The 5,945-nt window shown below is 41.7% G+C and overlaps 1 long non-coding RNA gene across 1 annotated transcript; it reads right to left on the bottom strand.

Moving 5' to 3' along the window:
* On the bottom strand, positions 1,361-3,472 carry LOC110262785. The gene is made up of 3 exons (XR_002347780.1): positions 3,431-3,472; positions 2,907-2,955; positions 1,361-1,574 (listed from the first exon to the last, which is right to left on the bottom strand). It is a non-coding gene; the product is annotated as an uncharacterized LOC110262785 (long non-coding RNA).

The raw sequence follows: 5,945 nt of genomic DNA, 5'->3' as shown, positions 1-5,945 counted from the left end.
TGATGAGCGGATAATTTATACGCTTTTTGACATTGTTTTTAGTATGTTTTTAGTAGGATCTAGTTACTTTTAGGGATGTTTTCATTAGTTTTTATGTTAAATACACATTTCTGGACTTTACTATGAGTTTGTGTGTTTTTCTGTGATTTCAGGTATTTTCTGGCTGAAATTGAGGGACTTGAGCAAAAATCAGATTCAGAGGTTGAAGAAGGACTGCTGATGCTGTTCGATTCTGACCTCCCTGCACTCAAAGTGGATTTTCTGGAGCTACAGAACTCGAAATGGCGCGCTTCCAATTGCGTTGGAAAGTAGACATCCAGGGCTTTCCAGAAATATATAATATTCCATACTTTGGCCAAGAATAAACGATGCAAACTGGCGTTCAACACCAACTTTCTGCCTAAATCTGGCGTCCAGCGCCAGAAAAGGAGCCAAAACCAGAGTTGAACGCCCAGACTGGCACAAAAGCTGGCGTTCAACTCCAAGGAGGACCTCTACACGTGCAACACTCAAAGCTCAGCCCAAGCACACACCAAGTGGGCCCCGGAAATGGATTTATGCATGAATTACTTACTTCTGTAAACCCTAGTAGCTAGTTTATTATAAATAGGACATTTCACTATTGTATTTGACATCCTGAGTTTTATCTTCGGATCATAGTAGTCTTGGTTACTCCGGTTCCCCTCTGGGGCCGAGACCAATGAACTCCATTATCACTTATGTATTTTCAACGGTAGAGTTTCTACACTCCATAGATTAAGGTGTGGAGCTCCGCGCACCAACACACCACAGGGGTGATCAAGGATCCAGAAGTTAAAATAACAAAGCATAAGTTCAGACAAAATTGTTCACTTAAACCAAAAAACATACTAGGCCTAACTTAAATGATCCTGAACACAGAAGCAGTTTACAGAGCCATGTTCCCAAAAAGCAAACTTGCAACTACATACAAAATATATTTCCTAGTTAAACATATTAATCTTTCTTTCTTGGACGCTTGAAGCCTGGAGTAGGCACAAATGTCATGAAGGTTTGCATCTTCTTTGCAATGACGGAAGTTGTTCCTTTCAATGTCTCAGCAGATATGGCCACGGTGACTGGGTGGAGGCATTCGATCTTGCCTTTTTTTTATGACATGCAGTTTGGGTGGCCTGCCTCTCTTTGCACCCTGCATAGGCCAGTTGCAAACCAATTAATTTCAAGTAAATAAAATAAATGCAATTGGGTAGAAGAAAAAGCAACAATTAAGTAACCTGAATGTCTTGAACAGGGGTTTAGAGATCTTGCATTGGTTGGGTTCCTCCAGGTTGGTTGATTTCCACAGCAGGTTGTGGCTAGACTGGGAGAGGAGGGGGAGAATGTGATTGAACTTCATTGTTGGTGTTTGGCTCATCTGTAGGGGAAGCAGGCCCTTTAGCAAGGACAAGCTGAAGTTGCATTTGCCTAGCTTGTTCCTCAGCATCCTCCTTTTTCTTCTTTGCACAGCTTCTCTTGTTGTGTCCAACTTCACCACAAAACATGCACCTAATTGGGTTGTACTTCCTCTTCATCTTGGTGCTTGACCCAACTGGCTGCTCTCCCTTGTCCTTTCTCCTCTTCTTGGTAGGCCTCCCAGGTTTTGGCTTGATTGGGGTGGGACAGGGGCAGGTGAGGATGTTTTCTCCCACAGATCTTGTCCTTTCACTGGGTTAACATTGAAACAGTATGTCCTTTTATACGCCTCTATTGTCAACAACTCATGGCAATACTCCTCAGTTCTTTTACCATTTTTGTCTTGAATTGCTGAAATTGCATGCATATATGGCATCCCTGTGCCAAGTACAGACAGACAAACGTAATGAAAAAATCAAAAGCAACTCTGACTAATTCAGGCTAAGGGAAGGAGTGATAGGGTCTAAATGAATTACCTGTGAGTTGCCAGAACCGACAGGTGCAAGTGTGCTTTTCCAAGTCGACCACCATGTTTGTGGGCAGTCATGTACTTCAAACAACTCCTCTTTTTCATCCCCGCACCATTGGGGAGCCCAGTGACTAGATAACTTTGTCATGGCTTCTAGTCTGCTTTGAGGTCCCCGAACTTTGCCTTGTCATTATACTGAGGATAGACGGTTGGTGATTCCCCATCAGAGTCCAATTCCTGGCCTGACCAAAGTCTAAATCGGCTTGGTCCTCTCATGCTTTATCTTAACATTGAATGATTCGCAAGCATTGTTGCAAATGTTGTCATTCTTAGGATCCTCACTGAAGTACGCTTTAGTCCAAGCTTCCTTCGGCCACTTTTCAAGATACTGCCAAGCCTGCTCGTTGATGAAATTTACTCTCTTCATGTTCCTCTCAAACTCATTACGTGTCCTTGATCTAGCACACTCCCAGACCAGGTCTTTCAACTCCGTGCTACCCCATTGTTTTGAAAAATTCTGCCACAGATGCCACACACAGAATCTGTGCTGGGCCATGGGCATGACTTCTTTCATTGCTGAAATCAGTCCCTGCCAGATACAAAGAAACCCGAAAAGATTGTTAATTAGTTGAATCCCTCAAATTTGATCATTAAATCAATTTAGTCCTAGAAGTATTTCTCATTAAATCACACAAATCCCAATACTATGAAAACGAGAATGAAAACTGTCCACACCTTCTGCATGTCTGAAATGATGCACAACTTGTTATCATTGTAGTTGCCAAGGTCTGATTGCAGCAGGTCCAGAAACCATTTTCAGTTGTCCTTATTTTCCACATCCACAATTGCATAGGCAACAACAAAGATGTGGTTATTGGCATCCTGAGCACACGCCGTCAATATTTGTCCGCCGTGCAGGGTCTTAAGAAAAGCCCCATCCAATCCAATCATCGGTCTACACCCAGCCTTAAATCCTTTTTTACATGCATCAAGACACACATAAAACCTCTCAAATTGAGGAGGACCCTCTGGTATCGGGATTACACCAACTTGAACTGTAGACCCAGGATTACTTGTAAGCAATTCATTGGCATAGTCCCAGATTAGTCCATACTGAGCAACTTCATCACCCTCTACCACTTTCCTAGCAGCTTTCAATGCTCTAGTGATGCAGGTGCTATTCAGGTTTACGTTACACTTCCTGACAAACCACTCATACACTTCACGATGTCTCATTGTAGGGTGCTTTCTAAGTTTTAGAACAAGTTTGCTTAGTGTCCACTGTTGGGTCGTTGCCCTATTTTTTCGCCTTCTAGGACAGATATGATTGTCAACTAGGGTTTTAATCTGCCAGGACCCGTCTTGCTTACTACGTGCACAGTATACTACCCAAGGACAACCCTCAGCCTTACACACAGCCCTAACCCGAACATTGTCATTCTTTGTAAACAATATGTTTCTACCTAACTGGATTGTGTAGTCCCTAGTTGCATGCATAAAGTGTTCCTTTGATTTGAATATCATACTAACCTCAAATTTGAGGTCCCCGAACTTTGCCTTGTCATTATACTGGGGATATACGGTTAGTGATTCATCATCAGAGTCTAGTTCCTGGCCTGAGTCCTTCGAGTGCCATGAGTTGAGATCCGAATCATCTTCATCAAGGGGATTATCCTCTAGATCTGCCAAATTTAAACCAGAAAGTAGTTAATCAGTCATGTGACCAAAATTAAATCAACAACTACAAACCAATTGATTTAACCAAATACATGAGTCACTTTCATCCTCATCCTCAGAAGCCTCATAGCTTAAATCGTCAGTCTCTATTTCTTTCTCGGCTAATCTGGTCTTAGCAAGCTTGTGCTTCTCCTTAACCTCACTTTTTTTGTTCAGCCTTGTAGAGTTCACACTATCATCACTGTCACTGCTAGATTCATCATCTCCTAGTACCTTTGGAGGTTTGTAAAGGCTATCCTCAGCACTCTCATAGGAGTCATGAGAGTCACTGTCTTCCTCAACCTCTACTGTCTTCACATGCCTGCCTGCTCTTGTGGTGGTAGTGACCTTAGCCTTACCTTTGGTCTGAGATGGAGCAGGGGTAGGTTTGGTAGGCTGACTATAGGATTTTTTCTGCTGTGATGGAGTTTGCACAGGGTGATGTGACTTCTTGGTGGGCTGAGATGATGGTCTGCTGGGCTTAGATGTTGGTCTAGTGGGCTTAGCTGATGGACCCGTGGGCTTCAATGATGGTCTAGTGGGCTTAGTGGGCTGCATTGGTTGCTTAGTGGGCTGGGTAGGTAGTTTACTGGGCTGACTTGGTTCCTTTGTGGATTGGGTAGAAAATTTCCTGGACTGAGAAGGCAACTTTAAGGGCTGAGATAATCTGCTACCATCAGCTGATGCCTTCGTGGATTCAGAGCATGCTTTTTGGTGGGATGGTAACTTGGAGGGCTGAGACTGATGTCTCTTGGTTTGGGTTGGCTTAATTTTTTGCACATCTTCTACCTGCTCATCAACCACACATGGCTCTGAAACACCATGCTCGAAATACAGGTTGATCAAGTTGAAGTTCCTCCTGCAATCCTTCACCATTGCAACCAAATCATGATCTGTAGCCAGCCTCCTCAGCCCATATTCAAGGAGAACTCCTGGAGATTTCCACCAGCACTCCCTAGCCTCAGCATATCCCAGTTCGACATAGTATCCCTTCACAAAGAACACGTCAAGTGTGTCAGCTTCAACTCCCATTAACACCTCTGTGTGATCCGGCTCATAGTACAGATTTTCACCCTCATCCTTTTTAAACTTCCCACCATGGTGAAATACAAACGTCATCGGAGGATCCTTCATCTACAAGTGCAAAAATAAATGAATGTAGTCAACATCAAAATCTGAAACAACTCCAGCCTTACATCTGCATGTAAACACATAGCAAACTACATAATCATAACCATCGCAAACCCTCCACTCCCCAGAAAAACCCACCACATAACGACCAAGAAACCCCTAACGGAAAACGCATACAGAACATGTTCAGGCTAATCCAAACCCTAGTCTCACTAGATGGTTCTTAGAACTAAGTCACCCTAAACCAACAAACACCAACATTGCAAAATCAACAGAAACTGTAAAGAAAATTAAATCTTACCCTATGGCAGTTACTGCTCCTTCCTCCAACTACGAAACTCCTCCGCGACCTCCTCCAACTATCCAACGTAGTAGAGCCTACTCTTCTACAAGCCTCGACATGCACAGGAATCGTCAACAACGCCACCAGGTTCTGATCAAAGGATCTTTGGGGAGAGTACTAGAGTACAGAGAAGATGAGGGGTTTTGGAGCGAAAGTTGAAGAGGGTTGTTATGAGAGGAGAGAAGGGCAGAACGTTTGAATATCCAACTGTACACCATAAACGACGTCGTTCCACTAATTTAGGGTTGAGGATATGAAACTACGTCGTTTTGAACCTCACCACGCTGGCACTTAACGTTCCATCTCAGCAAACGTTAGCCACGTCACCACCTGAAAGGACGGAAGGACAAACTCGATCAACGTGAGTAACTTTCGGGGACGACTTTGATTAATTTTATCTTTTGGGGACTAAAATGGAGATCGAGGTATCTTTCAGGGACGATTTTGACTATTAACTCAATATATATCACTACAAAAAAATGTTAAAAATTGCTAAATTTACTAGCAGAATTTATAAAAAAATCCGATGGTACTATAAAAAATAATTGACATTCTAAACATCGTCGATAATAATTTATCGATAGAATTTATGAATCCAACATTAATTATCGTCGAAAATTTCTGACGATAATACCTTTTAGGATGACCAACTTAATTAGTGATTACAGTTGAATTTATCCTATAAAAAATCCAACAATAATATTTTAAAAAAATATTTTTATTTAATTTTTTAACTATAATTATCATAATTATAACTTGTTTTTACTTAAGATTCACAATATAGTAACTAACATTGAAATTAAAAATTAATTAAACCTAAATTTTTTTATTAAAATAAAAAATTATAACATAATT

Source organism: Arachis ipaensis, chromosome B05 (assembly GCF_000816755.2).
Source record: "Arachis ipaensis cultivar K30076 chromosome B05, Araip1.1, whole genome shotgun sequence".
Lineage (NCBI taxonomy): Eukaryota > Viridiplantae > Streptophyta > Magnoliopsida > Fabales > Fabaceae > Arachis > Arachis ipaensis.
Note: the sequence above shows the minus strand (reverse complement) of the source record. Positions and strands in the feature narration are given on the sequence as shown.